At 40.7% G+C, this 22088-nt stretch overlaps 1 protein-coding gene across 2 annotated transcripts in view; it reads right to left on the bottom strand.

The window, feature by feature from the left end:
* NCK2 (NCK adaptor protein 2) overlaps window positions 1–20436 on the bottom strand; it is an 85740-nt gene extending 65304 nt beyond the window's left edge. The window contains exon 1 of one of the 2 annotated variants that reach the window (XM_038140106.1): window positions 20294–20436. The gene's annotated coding sequence lies outside the window, so the exon portion shown is untranslated. Of the gene's footprint in view, window positions 1–19609; window positions 19733–20293 lie in introns of those variants that run through there. The other variant, XM_038140196.1, reaches the window with a different exon arrangement.
* Window positions 20437–22088: the final 1652 nt, after the last annotated feature.

Raw genomic sequence — 22088 nt, 5'->3', positions numbered from 1 at the left:
ACATCTACTTCAATGGTGTCCTGGTTCTCATTTTCTTGTTTGTTAGGGGCTGTTTTATTTTGTCTGTCTGTTGTTTTTTAAAGATTTCCTGGGTAAGATAGCCCTTGACATAGGGTTACTTCATGTTGGAAAACAGGGAGGGAAGATCAAAGCAAAACCTCACCACTCTGAAGAATACCGAAAGGATGATGAAAATTTTACAAATTAGCTCTTATCCTATCTGGATTTCCAAAATTATCATTGCTAAATATTTCACAGTAAATTTAGAGAACTTTCAGAAGCTCTGAATACTTCACCACTTCAGCGCAGTTTATTTACATATATATCATAATTATGTCCCTCTCTCCATAGAGTATTTCCCAAGCTCATGCAATTATTCAAACATGTATGGATGTCCAAGTCTGTCCTTTCTTTTGGGAACAAAAAACCAAAAGAATACAAACAAAAAATCCCTCATTTGTAGTAGGCAGTCACAACAGTCAAAGCTCTTTCTGAAGAGTACACAAGAGCCTTGTTGACTAGCTCTTTCTCAATAGCTAACCTGACTAAATCATCTTCCTCATGCAGGCTAGAAATCAAAATGTCATGCTGCCATTTAAACACATGATCTGTTGCTAAAAAACAAAAGCCAAGGAAACATATGCTGTCCACTTTCAAACACACATGCCAAACACTTTGTTTCTAGTACAGAAAGGCTCAAAGAACAGACTTCTCAATATTTCAGTCATTTCATCAAACAATTCTAGTTATAATCTATTAAATTTTGTCCTTTACATGCCTACTGACAACCTGAGAAACAGATAAATTCCAGATTGAGAGAGAGAGGCTGCTGATGGGGGAAGGGAGGGTAATTAAGTAATTTCAAGGTTGGTACTCCAATTCCACAATAAAAATGGGAAGATCCGGGCCAGAGCCTTCTCGATGCAGGAGAGATTAAAAGACAATAACATGAGCTTGGGGTTTGTTTTTTTTTTTTCCTTTCTGTGACAAAGGGAAACAAAAGGTGGAAGCATTTTTCCATGCATATTACTCAATCACATGGACTTCTCTGGTGTATTTCCACGGGGTTTTCTGCATACACTTTAAAATGGCTTTATCAACCTGCAGGAACAGAAGCTTCACTAACAGAAATATGAAGACACTGGCTTCATGATCTGAACATCTTCACCTAAAAATGAAGCTAAGAGTATCATCTGAGTTTTTAAAAACTAATAAAGATCTGAAAACAATAAATTGTACTTGTATACTTAAATAATTTTGAAATTTCTGGTTAACTTCAAAGCAGGCAGAACAATTTCCTCTCCTTTCTGCACGATTTTAATGATACTGGTTTTCTTTGTAATTTACCATTTCTTTCAGTAGACTATGATGGCATATATGGGGATCCTATAACAAGAACAATCCTTTAAGGAAGGTACACATCTCAAACTGCAGAGCAGCACAAGGATCCCACATGCTTCTGAACACAAAGTCTATGATATGAACCCTAAGAGCAACAGTCTCAAAAACTCACTGTTAATTGCTAAAGCATACACACAATTTTTCTCCAAAAAGCTAGTTATAACAACCTTTCATTTAAATCAGCAATATCAAAATGCCACAAGTGCTTTCTTCTTGACAAATATAAAGTAACAGTTCCCAGTAAAAATTAAGTCTTTTCAAAACTAGAACCTACCCACAGACTGTGAACGTATCAAGTGCTCAAATTATAGCTACTGAATTTTTAGAAGCACTAGGTACCTTAAGAAAGCAGTACAACAAGCTTCACGTTCTTAGCACAGTTGACATATGGTATCAAAAAAATAAAAAACAGCCCAGGAACAGACATGCTGTGTGAACAGGACTCAAAATTTTGGTGATGCTCCAGGAATCAGAAATAAACCTACCATGACAATACAATATCAAGTACAAAAAGCATGATGCATCATTTAGTACTGGTTCTGACACCATAAATGGGGTACACCATTCATTCATTCATTTGCAAAAAAAAATTATTCTCACCTTGTATTTTACCAGCTTGTAGTAACTTTACATGTGTAAACTTCTTTCTACCAGAATTCTTATATTTCCTGCTGATGACAAGCATTAATGAGCTCAAGAAGAGTCAATCAATATTCAACATTTCAAAAAATATCCAAAAGAAAGCGACTCAGGGCAATTTGTTTTTATTAAAGACATATTACTATCTTACTTTGTGAGATACAAAAGAAACAGAAGACAGAAAAAAGAGCAACCCTGCAGAGGACATAGCAACCAAAATTTCTAGCATGGGTTTCTACACCTATGTAACAAATTTTTGAAGTAGATAGTGCCACAATTATAAACTGTAAGGATAAATGTAACACACTTTGCTCAGCTGGCTGGCTTCACCACAGAAGCATGACTCCTCTTTTCTGCAGAATACAACCTGATGGCAGCTTCAAAATGAGTACTTTGGGTCTGAGAATCAAACTAAAAACTGTCACACGGCAAAAACGCCTCCTGATTGAATAAAGCTTGAAGGAAGAATCACCTCAAAGGAGGATAGCACTGTTTCTTTGTCCAGCCTTTCAATGTCCCCACAGGCAAAGAAACTTCTCCTTCCCTCAGCGCTCTCCCTGGAGCGGAGAGGCAGGAGGACTGCATGGACATGCTACTTTGAAGACAACTTACTCTGGTGAGCAGAAGAGTAGATAATCCTGACTTAAGCACCAGCTTTGGAAAGCTATTGGCACATGCTAATCAGTCAAATTTATAATGTCAATTTAAAGAATAAGCCATTAGACTAATACACACACATCCACAAACTTTGAATGGCATCTGTGTACCTATACAAAAGTTTTACCAAAAATTTGAATGAGATCATGGGGTCCTCAAAAATCAGAATCACAAGATTTCTGTGATTCTCAGCAGGGCAGGATTTTCCACCCCCCATCTCAAAGGATTGACTCAGGCTAATTACCACCAAATGTTATGAAACAATTCCTCACTAAAAAAACCCAACCCAAAACAAAACAAGCCAACCGCACACATCTATCATTTCAAAGAAAATTTGCAGAGCCAGAAGTATATTGATGTAAATTGATGGCCTAAGGGCAGCAAGAATCCTGCTTCAGGTCTACAGAGCTTCTCCAAACAGTACCAACATGTAAACGAGATTATAAATCTACCAGGACTACATTTTGATTGCTAACACATGCTATCATATTTTCCTTAGTGCCATTACCTGCAATATCTACCAAGAATAAAGTTTGGATGGGCATGCAATCACAATTTTATTTCAGAAGTGCTCTTTGCTGGTGTTTTCAAAACAAAAACATGGATAGCAGATATAGTCTTTTAGTAAGTGGCTAGTAAAGATAACTCACATGAGAAGGTCAAGCAGTGAAAAAGAAGATGAAGAAACAAGACAAGAAGAGCCAAAATGTTAGAGGAACACTGAAAGAGATGCAGAAAGGTTTTAAGCAAGTAGCAATTCCCTTCACAGAGAGACGAGGAAAAATACTCACAAAAGTCCTATGCAGAGCTTAGTTTTAACTTCACCTGATGACAAACCACCGATTATTACAGTATTCAGAACAATATGATAGAAAATAAGGGTTGGCTGGTAATATCCTCAGAACAAACACTGGTTTTGATACACTGAAATTTCAGAGCTAATACATTTAAGAACATTTATACATAATAAAGGAAACACGTATCACCTGCAATGACCATTATATCTAAAGAGCTCAGGTTTTAGCTAGGGTTTTGTATTTGACAGCTTGAAGTCTAATCCCGTAAGATAAAACAAAATGCTAACAAATTCAAGTCAGTCTTTCAGAAATGGAAGAACTGAGGAGATGTTTGTTGCTAATTCTGATCCAAGTCAGAGACACATGATGAAAAGTTCAGCATACAGGGATTCTTCAAATGGCTGACTACATGTTCCATTTTGTGATTTTTTCCAAGAGTTTCTTACCTAGATGTTTTTAAAGATACACAGACTTTCTAGAAAAGTTAGAAGAAGAGTTTTGAAACAAATGTATAAAGAAAGAGGACTAACTGACAAATTCACAGTGTACTAATACCCCTCTTAAACCATTCCAAAACCAGTTTCTATATGCATGGTAATTTGAGAAGTGTATTGCCATTCTGACACAAAACCTTATGTTTCAAAATTGTTTGTGTGTAAAGCAGGTGAAGTTAAAAACTCTAAAATGTCCTTTATTTTATTTCTACCAAAACACAGAAATTGCATTTCAAAAATTACAAATTCTTGATTTCAAATAAAAATTTTTCACTGACTATATACTTGGTGCTACATATGTTTCACAGAATTTCAAAAGCAAAGAACAATGACTTATTACTATTGTGGAGATCTTTGTACTCCAGAAGTCTTTAAATGGAATACAGACAAAAATTACAATTTTGTATTAAAAAAGTTTGCTTAAATTATTTTTAAAAAATCCATCATGTCAAAAAGAGGAAGATAATTTGACAACCTATCACACACCAGGGGCAAAAACAAAAAACAAAAAAACAACATAAAAACAAACAAAAACAAACAAAAAACCCAAAAAAACAAAACAAAACAAAAAAACATCCAGAAAGAAAAGACATATAGTTTTCTCCTCCTTGAAAACTGCATGAATTTTCCAATAGTTGCCCTCTGTCACCCAAGAGGATATGCTCCCAGCATTAGGAACTCTCCACTCTGTGCCTGTTCAGGCTCCTGACTGTGATCTCCTACCAAGGAGGGCTGTCCCAAGGGCCAGAGGAGAATTGCACACACACAGATCCCAAGGGCAGCTCCTGGCCCTTCTGCTGCCACTGGCAAGAACCACAGCTTCCTGCTTCTCAATTCATCAGAACAGCCAACCTCAGCAAACTGATTTATTAAATACCTAACAATCAGTATTTTCTAGGAAGAAGTAAAACATTTTTCCACCGTGTGAGAACATCATAAACGTTTCTAATTATGAACACCTGTAAAACTGCAGCTTTACATCCCTGCAACATCATTCCTTTGCCATCATCTTTTTGAAACAACTGGAACACACAACATACTCTTTCATTCAATGTCAGAAACAGCAATTAACTGGCACACAGCAAATTAAACTGAATCATGGAGATGACCTAACATAGAGAAAACTCAGAATTTTATGGAAAGCCTTAAGGTTTCACACAAATCAAAGAGCTTGAGGCTGTGTGTTGGAAGTGGTCATGAACAATTATTGTATCAAGGTACATTTTTTAAAAGAAAAACTTGGGGGAAATTATTAAGTAGAATAGCATGATTTCCCCAGTGAACACTCAGTTATTCTTAGAGCAAGAAAGAATTAATTTTACCAAATTCTACCAGCTAAGCAACTAACGTAGCAAAATATTAATCACTCAAATCAGCGATATCACAAGTACGTTTCTTCCCCCTTTCGACATTAAAAAAAAACTTCAAAATTAATTGTCTTGGATTCTGAAGAAAATTCACAGAACTGCGTAAGCTGATCACACAACTGATCATAAGGAACTACCTTAACAGCTTGCCCTCTGTAGAGAGGAGATGCTTTTTATAACCAAAACCTGACACAACTTCCCCAAACATCTTTTCTGCATTTAAAAAGTTTACATAAAGTCTCCAGAATGAAAAAGAACCCTGGAACCTTTAGTATTACCTTTAGTAATGCTTTCTCAGCTTTTACTAACCAACAAAAGCTTAAGAAATCTACTCAAAGTATAATCAATACAGAACCTTTTAAGGAAGCAGAGCATATACAGAAATAACAGTTCAACAATACTTAATTCTTAAGTTCAGGCAATAAAGTCTGAATAAAAGGTTTAGGCATAAAAAAGGGTTGGAAATGAAGAATCGAAAATGGTAACAGTTGCCGGTAGCAAAAAGATGCTCAATATTTCTTACCATCTCCCAGAATAGCACAGCAGCACATAAGATGACATCCCTGCTGAAATTAGTGCATATTTTGAAACATAAATTAGATCTACACCTTGCTGCATTAGGATGGTGTCTCAGAAACAAGCACACAATCCCTCCAGCAGAATTTACTTCAAAGCCTTCCCATTCCTCTGCCTACAGAGCTCAGCAGTAGATAAAACTGAGAATGTGGTTTTCATTCATTTCTTCCAGGCACTCTAAAATTCACACATGCACCTCAGAGTGGCTTGAAATCTGGTATGCCATATGGCAGTACACTTGTCATTTCCAGAAATATGTTGAATATGGGTTCCAGAGATATAAAGCCCCAGTAAAAAAAATTAAAAAAAAAAAAGAAAACAAAACCAAAACTCCTGAAGCCAACAAATTCTGCTCAAATACTACACCAGGTTTATACTACACACAACTGGAGAGCCTGGGCTTTGATCAGGCTTCAAAGAATCTCTTCATTTGCCCCAGAAAATAAATCTGATGCCTTAGCTTGCGGAGGCTTATTTCCCTACTGTTTTGCAACTCTGTAAAGTTATTTACACTTGCCTTAAGTGAGACTGGAGTAGAAATGATACATCAACATCAATAGTAGATTTATACAAACACATTGCACTTGGAGCACAAAGTAAATGATTTACAAACTGCAGAACAGTGGAGAATCAGGATCAAGGGTTTTATGGCTATTCCAGTGTAAACCAACTGAAGAAGGAATAATTACTTCACATTCCTACATAAAATGTTTAATGGTGCACATGATGAAGTAACATTCAAAAAACCCAAAAACCTACCAAACAAAACCCCAAATAATTAGGAAACACATTTTTAAAAAACTGACAAAAGAAATAAGGCTCTCCTGCTGGCTGAAATAATCACACGGTCTCAAAGCTCAGCAAATTAGAGTGAGATTTCAAAAAAAATTGGCGGAGCTGAACTAAACATCTTGCTGTTGCCAAAACGAGCGAATCCTGTGCTGTAGGTAGAAATCAACTAATTCATCCCTCTACTATCTTTTCTACTTTCCAGGGCTGTCTGATTTTCACTATTTGCAATCTCTGATTAAATGATCTTTCTTTTCTGAGAAAGAAAACTCAGCCTAGCAAGCTGAAATTAAGTAACATTACATGACCACAACAACTTTCCTCCTTGCTTTTTTCTTCCAAGGATGTAATCACAGATACAGAGAAACAGAGAATCATCCCCCTTTTTGCAGGAACACACAGTTCCTCTCTTTTGACTTCATATTTCATCTTGAAACTAAGTTATCCTAACACACCATCTTTTTACCCCCAAGATGAAAATTAACAGCGAGTAGTAACTGTTGACAAGACATGCTTTAGGGATGATACTAAGTTTTCAAACACACACAGAAATCAAGAAAATAATCTTACTCCAGAGGGGTGGATGCTATAATCTGCAACAAACTTCCCATGTGCATATTCCACAGAAGTACCTGTTTTGGAGACAGTGTGTGTGTGCTATTTATCCAAGTAGGCAGAAGTGACTTGGAAAAAAATGGCAAGGAAATAGAGGTGATTCTATTATCAGAGTCCAATCCATACCTAACACAACATTTCTATGAATAAAGAAGAAAATCAAGAGCATTTTGACCGTATCTGGGAAAAGTATATTTGCAAGCACCTAAAACAACTCATGGCAGCATTGACTGGGATATGTAACATAGCACACTCTTCCACTGCACTAATGCATCAAGTTCATCCCAGACCAGGATCCACGCAGCTGCTGCATCTGATGAGGGTTTCAGCCACGCAGAGACAAGACTACCACATACCTGGCACCCACATCTCCTAACGAGGAGTGTATCAGCTCATTGCTGCTAGAGGCAGTGGGCTTTGAGAAAGCCAGGGCTTTTTCCCCAGGCATAACAAGCACAGAGGTGCCAGCCACTGGTGTTGCCATCTAGGGAAAATATTCCTAGAAAAGCAAGAAAAATGCATGGGCTGAGCTGAAAAGACAATGTAGAAACTAAAGCAAGCAGAAGAGTCCTCTGTAATACAAGAGGTGAAAAAAATCCCCATGTCTGCTAAGATTTAGGCTGAAGAGCAGATCTCCCCCCAACACATTCCCCAGCCAATAACTGGGTTTTTCAGGTACACTGAGCTTGTGGGTGGGATGAAAAGTGGTTTCCACAAGCTACAGCAAAATTTTATTGAGCCCAGCAGACAAATAAATATGCTAAATTTCCTGAACATTTTAATATTCACTGCAAAGCATAGTCAAACCAAACAAAACCCTAGAAAATCTGCACTTTACAGAATTTTCCATAAAATTTGCAGATGGCATTAAAACCATCTGCTGATGCTGGAGAACAATTCAAGAACCACCAAAATCTGTGTTTGACAGGTCCAGACCTACTGTAAAGAAAGGAAAATCTGAATGACTTCAGCATAGCATGATACATAGAGGTGTTCCTGGATAATATAGATTACATTTCTTCTTTAATCATTCTTCCAATAAAAGCAGTGTGAAATTCAACTTCTATGGTACTTTTAAGTGTAGTTGTAGGAAACAAAAAACCTGTCAGCTACTGAAGCCTCACATGCACACCACCGTCCTCCCACAGCTATTACTACACTGACAGAAGAACTAGAGAAACAGTTCTCACACTGGCACACCTAAAAAGCTGAAGAAACAGAACCGATCCTCAACTGCGCATACACTTCTTTTAACCATCATTTTCTTCTTCCTCTAAGTGCTTTTCTTTACAAAGTCCCAAATCCAAACCTCAGAAAAGTTAACTAAACACATTCATAAGTGGCTTGAGTATCATAACTCAGTTGATTAAACATTTGGAAGAGTTCACCTGGTGGCTATGAAGTGCAGCAGAGGACCAATTCAGGGCTCTGCAAGTGGCAATATACTTCTTGAGGATCTATTAGTAAAGTGGTAACAATTCTTTTGGTAAAGCAAAGCCAAAATATTCAAGGTGGGAAACAAAGCTATAAACAGTAAGAATGCAGAAGTTTACTTCCTGTATGCAAGGTTAGCAAACTATTACAACATCGAGGTACATACCAGTCTTTTCCTTTCTTACTTACAGATTTAGCCTTTAAGGTGTCCAGTGCACTTTTTCAAGCTCTTGCTACCTATTGTAATTCTATACTTAAAGTTATCTTCCTGCATTCTGAGACAATTATTACTCTGCTTTGATGCTTTTTTCTTTGGATGTTTTCCAGATGAAGTTCTAAATTGAAGCTCAGCAGAAAAACGATCAGAGCACTACATTTCAATAACAGAAGCATTGAAAGTGTGGCCTTCAGTGTATTGAAGTCACTGCTGGAAGCTACATATGAAAATATATTACCCACCTCAGAAAACCCTCCATTGTTATAATTTGGTCATTTCACACACCAGTGATCAATCTCAGCTGAGCACATTCTGTAAGTCCATACATAATGATAAAAAATTAGACATACTGGAGAAAAATTTAAGTCTTTCCTTTGTGAACAAGTATATTCACCTAGTGATTTCATATAAAAATCACATTTCTACTGCTTCTTGGTATGAAGCTAAACAAGGTGAAGATATACAAATTGTTGGTTACAAGGGTCAATGACTCAGCAACCTGCATTATGTCCACTTTGCAGCAAAAGCTGATAAGCACAAAACAATTACTTTAAAAAAACAATATTGGGAGTATGTCCACCTGAAAATTTTTAAAATGTACATACACATTTAAGGCTACTAACTGTGAATCATACATCCTTTGTTTAACCCTTCCTGAACTCAAGATTTCTATTTTTCAACTCTCTTTCCTTTACCTGCCCTTAAAATTTGTAAGTTTCAGATCATTGTTGCATATAAAGTCCTCAGAATCAGCAACTGTCAATAAATATATTACAGCACATCTACGAGCTGAAAACCCCAGGCTACATTTCATTTCAGTACAGAATAACACAGATTTTTCAGAACAGCAATGTTCAGAAGAAATATTACAAAAAAGAGAATATCCAGCCATTGGAAAACAGGAAAAAAATGAAATAACATTGCTTCTACCATTCCCCCAACACCCTATGACACTGGGATCCAGTGCTGAACTTCATCACACAATTCCTTCTATAGCAGTTCTCCCACACTACAAAGAGTGGACAAGCAGAAGGAAGAGGATGTATAGTGAAGGAAAGTCCAGTGTCATTTTTATACAATTCATCTTAGCCCAAAGACAGTTCATACTGGTAAATCCTATGCCAATTTGGACCACACTAAGTTCAGATTTAATTAATCATTCCCAAATACCAAGCTGCAAGCATATACATATGAAGGCAGAAAATGAGAATATGGTATTTTGCAGAGTAAACTGTAAAGCACTCTACACTTTCTCCTACCCTGAGCAGATAAAAGCAATCAGACAACCTTATTTCCATGACTGTGTGCAACTACATATTTAGTTAGAACAGAGAGCCAACAAAACACTAACAAAAATATCTTCATCCAAATCCTATTCACAGCTGTTAATTTAATGGAAAGACTCTTCCGGCATGAAGAATACATGAGTAATAGCCTCCACGGGAACTTTAACAGCAGATCGTTAGACAAAGGGCTCATAACACAGCCGCTGGACGCCATTCAGCTACCTGACAGCCCCTGTGCTGCTTGCAAAGAGTGCATTAACCACAGGATGTGGCTTTCTGAGGCAGACTCGTGCTGCCCCGTACTGCAACGGGAGCAGAAGGGAGATGGGGTAAGGAGGCAGATTTGGATGCTTTGAAAGAGGTATTAGAGCAAAGGGCTCCGTAATGCAAAATAACATATCGCACACAGCAGCTGCAGAAAAACAGATTTCTCCGCAAAACAGTTGCACACAGTCATTTTAGCCTTCCATAAATTTACAGTACTTCAAATCGATGCCACTGAAAATTCTAGAAAAACAATCCAGAATATTTATTTATTATATTCCTCAATGTAAAAATGTTTCTTCTTATTTAAGGAAAGATGTGTATTGACTGACCCATGTGGGAGCTCACCCCAATACCCTAACACAATTCCAGAATATATTCATAGAAGAAGGATGTTAAAAACAATTATACAGAAATGTTGTAAGCAAGGGTTCAAGTGTATCCTGATTTCAGAAAGTTCATCAACTCTACTTCTGCACATCATGTAACTGCAATGTTCCAGTCAAATATTACTCATTCCCAAATTTGTGTAATCATGCTAGACAGATTACATTTTTTCTAGCGTTATCTAATATTTTATTTTCTTTGCTTAAATATTTCTGCCATATGAATGGATTACAGACTACCCAAAAACACATCCACTCACAATCAAGGCTATTCCCAGTCCTAATTATCTACAAAATACTCTGCAATGGAAAAGGCAGAGGGAAAAGATTAACAAAGCAAAGACACAGATGATCACCAATAGTTTGGACAGCACAATAATCAAGGTGTGCACCAACTAAATCAAAGATTTTCTTGAATTAAGTATTTACAGATTCATAAAATAAAATGGTACTTCCCTAAGAAAATCTAAAGGTTCATGTACACGACTGCCAAAACTATGCATTATATTGATACCAGGTGCAAGTATTAATATTGAGGTTTGGAGTTTTGATTTTTGTTGGGCTTTGTGAGGGTCTTCTTAATATCTAGTAGGTGCCACAATTTTAGAACAACAGTATTAACAATTTAAAAATCCACTGAAATCCAGCTGCTTAACGCCAGGCATGACATCCTGCAAACTAGGCACACTCCTCATATTCAAAAAAGCCTGTGGCAGGAAAATGGCACAGGAACAATAGCCAAGGGCTGCTACCGGTCAGGTGGGCAACAGGCAGGCAGAGCTGACCAGGGAGCAGCATTGGAAAAATGACCTCCTCTCTAGCACAACTCCACCTTGACTCACCTGCATTCATGACTCACTGACATCAAATTCTTGCTACTTTTGAAGAATGAAGCATTTAAAATTTTACTACCTGCTCAGCAAGCACAGTATAATCGACTAAATACCAAGCTGCTTCAAATGCTATGTATACTCAGTAATGGTATGTATGCCATTGCTGCAGAAGAGTAAGTCAATGGCCATTAATTCACATTACAGTTATGTATGGTATCTTCTTTTAACCACAAGTGTATCACTTATATTAACTCAAAGGTATCCAAATGACCAGCTACTTAACCACTAAAATTATCTATCTGGAAGGAAGGAAAAAAAAAAATCAAAGAACAGAGCAGACAAATCACAAGGACAAGCTGAAAAGACTTTTATAACAGAACACTGAAATCAGGTCTAGCTGGGCCATTAAACAATCTAGTACAGTTAAAACATGGGGGGGGGGGGGGGGCAACAAAGCATTTTAAAAGTTATGAATTTCCATGATCTGCATTAATACACTTATTTTCAAACCTGGGTTCCTCCAGAACAGGAATTACAACCCTCAATGCACTCAAGAGCCTTTCTTGCATCACATTTTAGTTTTCCCTTTTTTTTTTCCTGTTTTCATTAACTTTGGTTTTCTGTTTTAAATTCTAGGTTTCCACATTTTTAAATAAAACACAGAACTAACTAATTTCTTGTTTCCCCCTAAAGGAGTAACTTCTTTTTCCATCAACTTAAGCAGGCATTATATCAAGCACTGCCTGATCCACACCTGTTCTATAACAGCTCAGTATTACTGTTCATTAAACAATCCTAAACTACCAGGAGCCACACTGACTTTATGGGACTGCTGGAAAAGTAATGTCATATACAATGTATAGGCATAAAGTCTGTCTCTAAAAATAAGCTGGCTGTGTGACACTATAGCAGAAGTTCCATAATTCAATATACATGTTGTGACAAGTAAAGAACGTGTAACTAAGAAAGAATTGACCCGCAATGTAACAGTGGTTCTTGTCTTGGAAGAGATGTGCATATGGCTCAGCTTTGTGTTTTGTAAATAAGAGACGTTCACTCCAATAGGACCACTCGTGGTAGTGAGCTCATGATTGCATTTTCACAGGGCCACAAAAACGGAGACAGAAGTTGGGATACAAAACAAAGAATGAAACTTTGGCAAAGCTTTGACACTGTGTCTTCCAGAGTGGTGAAAAAATACCTGAATAAAATAAACATCCAGAATTTCCTGTCAGCAAAACCAGAAAAGATCCTAAAGGAATACAACCATGAGTATTATAAGACAAGACTAACAGAGGAAGACAAACATTGTCACAGTAATAATATTACCCAGACTTTAACAGTCTTAAGCCATAGGAAGTCTATAACATTTCAGTTCATTATAATTCCCCATGCATCCCTTAAGAGCCTCAAAGCTCATAAAAATGATGTGTCATATTTTGATACTTGTACTAAACACAAGCTTTGTGATTACCAATGTTTAAACTCAACACAATCCAAACAGTCCTTACTGAGGTATCTGATTAAATTTCTAATATTCATGAACTAGAATTTTAATATTGAATGCTCAAAATGATTTAGGTCTTTTGATGTAACGGAACATAAGTCCTTTAGTGTCAAGTGGAAGGCAGATCCTTTATTATGGCATTAATTATTTGGGATATTAGCATTAATTTCTTTCTCTATTTGAATTAAATGGAATTCAAAACAGTGTGAATTTATGAATAGTCCACAATATAATTATTTCTATAATATCCCTGCAGCACTAGCAGAAAGACTGCCAACAGACCTGAAAATGTAAAGGAATGAGATTGATAATCAATTTTTCTTTTCACCTTTTTTTTCTGAAAGATGGGAAAGGTAAAGTTCAGGATGTTTATACTCTAAATGGCTTCACTCTTTTTTGATGTAAAAATACCCGTCTTTATAAATGCCACCTACATTTTTTGCATTCAACATGGAATGATTAAAGGAAAGCACAATTATATCTTGTATAAACAAGATATACCATAATCAACTTCTCTTATAACTGGAACAAAAGCATTCTTAATTAAAACCACAAAGCTAAAAAATAGCAGGGATTTTTACAAAATTTCAATACTCACTGGGAAAAATGCTATGTCCTCACTTACATTTCCAAAGTTGCTACATACACAGAATTCCAAGTTCTGGTAGGAAGGACTAATGAAAGATACAAAGATGGTACCTTCTTCCCAGCACCTAAACGGTACCAGTTATCATTTCACTTATATTACAGATATAGCCAGACAGTATTGCTAAGAAAACTATAAATAAATACATACCAGAGCACTTAATACTGACAGACCATAATCCAGCTTAACATTCCAATACAAAACACACACAAAAAAGTATTTATATGGTTTTACTCAACTTTCAAGATTTCTTCAGTCCAGTCAAACCAGAAACACCTGGGCAACTGAGACTGCAACCTTACAAATAAACAACAGCCAAACCTATAAATAAACCAAATAAGCCATCTGTGCCACTGACTGGCCCTGCTTGTAGCCCATCTACACAGGTGTCAGCTCCTGGCCCTGCACTCTACAGCTGAACTACCATGGAGTGTTTGCACCATCACTGACTGACAGTACTAACACAAAATGAAAAAAAAATCAGTGAACAGAGTGCTTGTTTCCAACCTAACAAATACTCAAAATGCATCATTCTGGTTTTGCTGAAATTTTTACTGAAAATACTGAAGGCATTTAGAATACATGCATCTTTAAAATGACTGGATGAAGTCCAACTACCTTTTTTTTTCTCTTCTACTATTTAGCAAACAAATTTTCAATCTAAAATTACCAACTAAATATTCAACCAATATTAAATCCATTTAAAACAAAAACTCAAAGGATACTTGTAAAAACAAACTAAAAAAACCCTGAACTCAAACCTGGAAAAAGCCTAAAGTTTTGCTAAGCCAGGTGGCAGTGTGCATTTGCAGCAGCCCAGGTCTCCTGTGGTGGAATCCAGAATCCTTTAGATGCCATCATTCAAGACCTGTCAAATTTGATATCACTCAGCGTGTGTCTGGAAGGACACCATCCATTCAGGGAAATGAATGTGTCATTTGTTGTCATGACAGCTATCAAAATTCAGCCTGAGAGCATATCATAGAGCCACGTATCTCTCCTTCTGCACTAAAAGGTTGAAAAATACTTTCCTTGTCGTCATCCTAAACATCATTAGGATGTCAACTAAGAAGTCAGCTCCCCTGAAACAGCAGTGGCCCAGGATGGCACCGGGAGCCAAGTCCAACACACAACGGATGCGGGAGAAAACAAGTGTGATGGATACACTGCTACTGTAATACCAGGAAGGAAAAAACTTGCAGCCATGGTATGCTGAGGGTGCTCTTACTGCATTAAAACCAAGAGATCACCATGATCAATGCTTGGGACTCCGCTTTGGTATCAGTGCCACGTTTTGCTAAACAGGAGTCTTCACTTACTACCGTTCCCTGAAGGGTTTATTAGTCCAGAATGCTCTGAAAAATTTAGAGCAGTTTAACTCTCCATATACAGATTAGGTTTTAACAGGACATAGTGTTCCTTTTCTCTCCCAAACCTATGAAAAGACGGAAGGAATTAAGTGTTTTATTTTACTATATAGTTAACTAATACTTAATTGGTATACAAATAGCCTTATTTCAGCCAACTTAAATTTGACAAGGATGAGTTAGAAAATCCTACTACACTACATTTATAGTTACATGCTTAATGAATACCACTATTCCTTTCTAAACCTTCCCACCCTTGCAAGGATCTAATCTTATTTTGAAGGAGAGGTTTAATGACCTTTTGAAAATAATATAAATAAGTACAATATAGTTAAATCCAAAGCGAAATTAACACTTTTCTTCCAAGAGCTTGCTTCTATTTTCTTAAAAACAGAACACGTACTCTTTAAATTATGCACTGCCAGCAGAACCAATAATCCCACCCCAGCATGAGCAAAAAGCACCTGCTTTTGTTAACCCTCTTCTTGTTCTCCTGCAGCGTCTGATGGCTCAGTTTAACCCATAGGGTTACCCTATGTAACCCATAGGGAAAGAAAGGCAAGAGACAGCACCCAGCTAAAAGCAGCTTCTCACACTCTAAGAGGATGTGACCTGGAGTCGGAGGACTGCATCAGGAAGAGCATCCACAGCCTTCAGCTTCTCCCTAAACTTCAGTACCTGCTTTCACACTTGTGTCACTTCTCTTTATTAAGGCCCTCCTCCTCAGAAGGCTAAAATCTACCTTTCTATCAAAAAAGTAATAAACTGAAGGCCTGCTCATTTATTTTTGGTTATTAATGCCCCACCTATCCAAAGAGCACAACTGCTGAAACACAACAGCCTCCCTAACTATATTTCTTTTTCTGATAAAACATCTTATTTTAAACAAAAGTTTGTAATTAATTTAAATATATTTTTTTAATATTTTAAAAAGGAGGTTGCCAAAGACAGTTGCTACCTGATTCTGTAAAATATTTCTGCTATATTCTATCTGTGGTTTATCTCACTACCTGTTTCCATGTCTGTTTCTATGGTTGTGTGTACTCTGCATACAGTAACTGATATGAGTTGAGGAAAACCAGGTAGGTAAAAAGACACCCGTATAGCATTTTATTTTCCACCTGTACTTTGTCACGATTGTAAGAGAGAATCAACACTTTTGAGAATTCAGGGATCTGCCAAGTGTCCCTTGTTCACTCCATTGTCTGCTCCATCAAATAACCAACAGTAATTACATGTCACCATACTAACACTGGCTAATGAGATCAGGACCAAAAGCAGCATAGCAAACCTACAGTGCAAAAAAGCCTCTAAGCCACAAAGTTTGTTTCTACAATTGTGAACAAATACAGGCTATACCAGCATGCCTGAGCTTCCACTCTAACAAGTGTTTTTCATAGCATGGGTATTTCTAAAACTTTACTTGACACCAGGGTTTTGTGTATAGCTGCAGTAATTTAAAATGCAATAGGTTGCTATTCTCTAATCAAGATTTATTCCTCTGCACCTCAATTCTTAAAATTCTCAGTACTCTATGAAAGCTTAAAAATGTACACTGTCAGGCCACCTCATTGCACACAAAGTTATTATTTATGCTGACTTTAAACTATAAACTCCCTTCATTAATAGTGAGAAACAAATTGATTTGTTGTGTCATATATACTTAACTGAATATAAAAATATATATTTCATGTTGCAATGCACTTTCAACTTACTCATGTCATTAGCATTTATAAAACAATTAAGAATTCTTATGATGGGGAAAAAAGATTACTTTAAGAAAAAAAAAAACCAAAACAACAAAAACTAACCATTTTTAAGAATTACTTTACACACTACCAAATAGAACAACAGTTTAATTAGGCAGAACACCGTTGACTAAATTATTATGAGAAAAGTAATGGGCCTAATTAATTTGCAGGAAAAAATTTAAATTGGAGCTACCCAAAACAGAAATAAGTTTTGGATTCCTGGGCCAACATGCAGAAATCTGCAAAGCAAAACAAACAGAAAAGTCATTTCTCAAAAGGTGTACCGGGATCTCATGCAGTAAAGACTGGACAATGGTGCACAGGTGAAATGATTGGTGCAGGCCTCACTTCTTCACCTCAGGATAACAAAGCAATGCTATTTCCCCCGCTGCAAACACCATCCCAGCTCTCCAAACATCGTTCACTTCAGGAACTAATAAGAATTCCTGACTTTCACTCCCTGGAAACTATTGTTCTACAACATTTCTCTATACCTAGTAAACACAAGGACAAAGCATACTACCTTTAAGTTCATTATTTGATGAGAAGCAGAAAGCAGCTCTCCTGCAGAGTGCCTCAGCTCTCTGCCTCTTCCACACGCCAGATGACCTACTTTGGGGGAGCAGGGTGTCCAGCGACCAGCACCCAGCACCTCACCCTGGGCTGACTGAACTAACCCAAACACAGCAGCGCCTGCTTTCAGTTTTCAAACTCCCTCAAACACCTCTAATAAATCCACATCAGCAATCCCCCTTCCTCAAAACACAGTGGGAGTGGGGTTTGGGAATACCCACAGCTTAGAAACCATCAGTCCCTCAATACAAACAGAAAATATTTTTCTAGAACCTATCCTTTACATTCAAAAATGCCTTGGTTTTGATTTCAAACCTGCTGCAAGTAAATTGATACAGCACCTGTCTCCATGAGTCTGGAAGCAGCTTTTATGCTCAAGGAGCATGAAATGCAGATACTCTGGGTAGTTTTGCTGCTGCTCAAGACCAGGACCAGCAAACAGAGCTATCTGGGTATCACTTTTCGAGTCGTTACTGTTATAGTTTCTACCGAGGAAAGCCATGAGCACTGCAAAGGATTAACATACCAACAGCAACACAAGGCACCAAAAAAAACAAAGGCTGGAAAAACACTGCTGACACTGCTGACCTTGTCCCTCTTCTTTAGCTAACAGAAGATGTGAGGTGACACGGAAGAGAGCAAACACCTTTCCTTAAGCTTTCAGACAGCTAGCCAGGAAAACAAAGAAAAGAGAGGAAGAGGAGGTAAGTTCCCTTTCTGTAATGCAACAAGGCAAAGGCTGAAGTTCTGAATTTATCATATGTTCAGTAGCCAAGATGTAGTAAAAAGGATCATCCAGACTATCAAGGGCTAACAGCACTGTTAGTTTTGGAAAAATATTGCAAAAGATATTTTGTGTATCATTTCTTTTTCACAAAAGCAATCGGAAATGTAATCTGGTAGAAGTAGGAGGCAAATGCAACAGCTAATGTTGCAATGACAGAACAACAGCAATAAGAGCTAACATTATAATGAATCTGTATCTGTTTCATGGCCTATATAAAAATATTTGCTAATTACAGCCTTGATCTTCATGGTACAGGTGCCTTCTATTGCTACATTTACTCGCTGTTCCCAAAAGTGACATCTTCTGTCAAAGTCACAAGAAGAAAGTCAGTTACAAAGACAAAGCGATCTGCTTAACTTCTTAAACACACTTGGGTGAGACAGAGGCTTTCGATTTCCAGAGTTGTGAAATCAATATTTCAGAGAAGCAACAACATTACATCAGAAATTATAATCCTAAAAATGAAAACACAATTAATGTCATCTATGTGGTGCTGACTGCTCCAGAGTCCTAAAAAGCAATGGCAAAACAAATACTTTCAAACAGAAATTCTTCATAATCTCGTACCCAGTGAGTCCTTTCAAATTCCTCCATATTAAGTTACCAGTTCAAACTCCCGATGATACAAACCACGCGTGGTTAGGCCATGAAAATTTGTTTTTACAAAGGCCACTACCACATTTCATGAAAAAGAAGTCTGATTCTCCCACGTTAAGCTGCTAGAACAGCAGCAGTATGTTCCTCAGAAACAAAAAAGCTTCATGGGAAGAAACACTGTTCAAGCTGAAGAATGCTTTAAATTCTTGCCGACTTTCAGTCACCATACAACTTTTAAAACAACAAAAGGTTTCTCTTCGTTTTACAAAAACATGGTAGTTCCGAGTGAAATACTACATAGAATTCACGGAATAACTGTGATGCACGCAGAGAACCACATTCACTGCTAAAAAACAGTGGAAGATATTAACATAGAAACTAGAGCCGAGAGCCCTCATGATCAGCCAGCTGCAGGTCAGACCTGAACTACAAACCTGAATCCCGATCTGGCAACCTGATCTTAGATAGGCCAAAGTGCCTACCCTGCCAGCAAGGGGTAGCTGTTAGCCTGGACACATTTTTAATTAAAAACAGGGCGAGAAGACTTATAAACTTCAGTAATTTTCTTCCCAAAACACGCAGGGATGCGCTTCGCTAAACACTCATTACGCGAGATGTAATTTTACCTTTATGTCCTTTACCTACACTGGCATCGACCGAGGCCACAGCGCACCGCGCTCCTTGAGAAAATCCCCGGCCTCAGCCCTCCTGAGGTCGAAAGTCGGTGACGGGAAAAAAACGAACTGAGCGGACCGAGGGCGATGTCCCCGCCGCAGCCCGGTGTGCCCGCCCGCCGGTCCCCGTGCGGGGCGGCGGCGCTCCCGCTCCCGCCCGGGAAACTTTCGGGTTGCGCCGCGCTCCGGCCGGGAGGCGCTGCCCGCCTTCCCCCGGCGCTGCCCCGCGGCCGCCGGATACGCCTCTTCCATTCACCGGAGCCCCGCGAGGGGTGCGGGGGGGTTGCGTCCCGGCCCGGCGCTACCCCCCGGCCAGGCGGCACAAAGCAGCGGCTGTCACACGCACACGAGCAGCAACTCGGGAGGATGAGGAGGAGCCGCCCCCGAGCCCCCCCCGCAACTGGACGTGGCACAACGAACACTCCTCCCGCTCCGGGCCCCCCGTGCCGCCCCCGGCAGGTACCGGCCCCCTCCTGCGCGGGGCGGCCGCGGAGCCTCGGCCGCACAGGTGACACCCGCCTTTCCCCCGCTCCCGACGCCCCTTCTCCGCGTCGTCCCCCGCGGCCGCCACAAGTTTGCGGCGGGCCCCAGCCCCCGCTCCGGCCCCATCCCCGTCCCGCCCGCGGTCGCGCTCACCTCCGGCCGGCCGGCGGGGAGCGGAGCGGGGCGGGCGGCGACGGCGGGGAGGCTCCCAGCCCAGGCGGGCTCCGCTTCTTTGTCTCCTCGGCGGCGGCGCCCGCTCGCTCCCCCTCCGCTTCCCTCTGCCCTTCCCTGGGCGGATGCGGGCCGCGTCCTCCGAGAGGGGCCGGCTGGCTCCCCCCGCTTCCCCTTCCTTCTCCTCCTGCGCTGTTCGCCGGACGCGTCCAAGGCCCCGGCCCTCGGCGGCGGCAACGACAGCTCCGCTCCCTGCCTTCCCTCTGCCTGCTGCGCCCGGCGGCGGCGGCGGCCCCTCCTCCGCGAACCGCCCCCCCCGGCACAGGCACAGCCCCCGCCCCCGCCCTGCCCTTCCTGCCGCTGCCGCTGCCGGGATCGCGCGGGAGGAGCTCTCCGGGCTCCCCCTTGCCCGCCGGGAGGGCCGCCGCTCCCCCGCCCCAGCGCAGGAAGGACGGGCAGGGACAGCCTGGGTGGCTCCCTCCCCTCTGCGGGAGGACCTCTCCGGGACCGCGGGGCGGGGCAAAGGGGCCCTGCCCGGCAGGAGCGCCCTGACACCTCCTTCCCGTTCCATCCCCGTGAGACCCGGCGCTCCCGGAGAAGCTGCCCCGCCGGGAGACAAAGCGCCCGGGAAAAGTACTGGCGAATGCTGCAAGACCTGGGGATGGGGGTGACGCGCGCTGTTCGGGGCTGAGCCGGGGGAAGTGCCCCGGAGCGGGGAGGGGTGCGCCGGGATTCGCCCTGGGGCTGCCACGGGCCGGGACTGCGGGGCCGCTGCCGCCGGGGAATTTCCAGCCGCGGTATCGGGGCGCTTCCGCCGCCGCCCATTAGCCGCGGGGCGGCCGCAGCCGTAGCTCTTCCTGGCCTTTCTCTTCCCTGCCGGCCCGGGGCGAAGTTTCAGCTTCAGCGCCCCGTGTATCAGCCCGGTCGGGCGGTGACTGGGAGGTGTTGTGCCCTCGGCAGAGGATGGTGGGCACGGCAGCCACCCCAAGGCACAGAATCAGAGAATATCCTGTGGTGGAAGGGACCCACAAGGTTCATGGAGTCCAACTCTTTGCCAAGCACAAGACACTCCAAGAATTCCACCATGTGCTGAGAGCGTTGTCCAAATGCTTCTTGAACTCTGTCAAACTTGATGCTGTGATCACTTCTCTGGGGCACCTGTTCCAGTGCCCAGCCACCCTATGAAGAACCTTTTAATGTCCAACCTAAACCTGCCCTGACACACTTCATGCTGGTCCCTGGGGTAAGCCCATTCTGAAACAGAGCCTGTGGCTGGATGTATGTCCAGCCCGTGCCAGCCGCTGTGCCCCTCCACTGAAGGCAGAGACCTCCACGAGTGGTTAAAGGCAGGGGACAGAAGCCCCCCGTGGTGGCCCTGGTCTCTAGTGGGAATAGCCAACCTGCCAGCCCCAGTGCTTTCCCCTTGGCATGCTTCCCCAGTAGTGTCCCTGGGCTATGGGGAAAGATCATCCCTCAGGGTGGGCAGGGAGCAAGGGGGAAGCCACTCAAAAATATTGTAAATCCTTTACAACATGGCAGCTTCGAGGGAGAGGAGGCTGGAGTGTTAGCTGTACTGTTTTTCCTCAGGAGCCACTTCCTGGCTTGGGAGGCAAGACTAGGCAACACTACTCTTTCTGGATCCAAATTAAAGTCATCAGCCCTGATATCTTGTTTTCTGTGACCAAGCCTAATGTAGTAGTGAGATCTTGGGACAAAGATTTTAGAAGCTTGAAATATGATGATTTAAAAATGTGTGCTCAGCAATCTTTCCACGCTC

This window comes from Motacilla alba, chromosome 1 (assembly GCF_015832195.1).
Source record: "Motacilla alba alba isolate MOTALB_02 chromosome 1, Motacilla_alba_V1.0_pri, whole genome shotgun sequence".
NCBI lineage: Eukaryota > Metazoa > Chordata > Aves > Passeriformes > Motacillidae > Motacilla > Motacilla alba.
The sequence above is the reverse complement of the archived record's forward strand: the minus strand, read 5'-3'. Positions and strand labels throughout refer to the sequence as shown.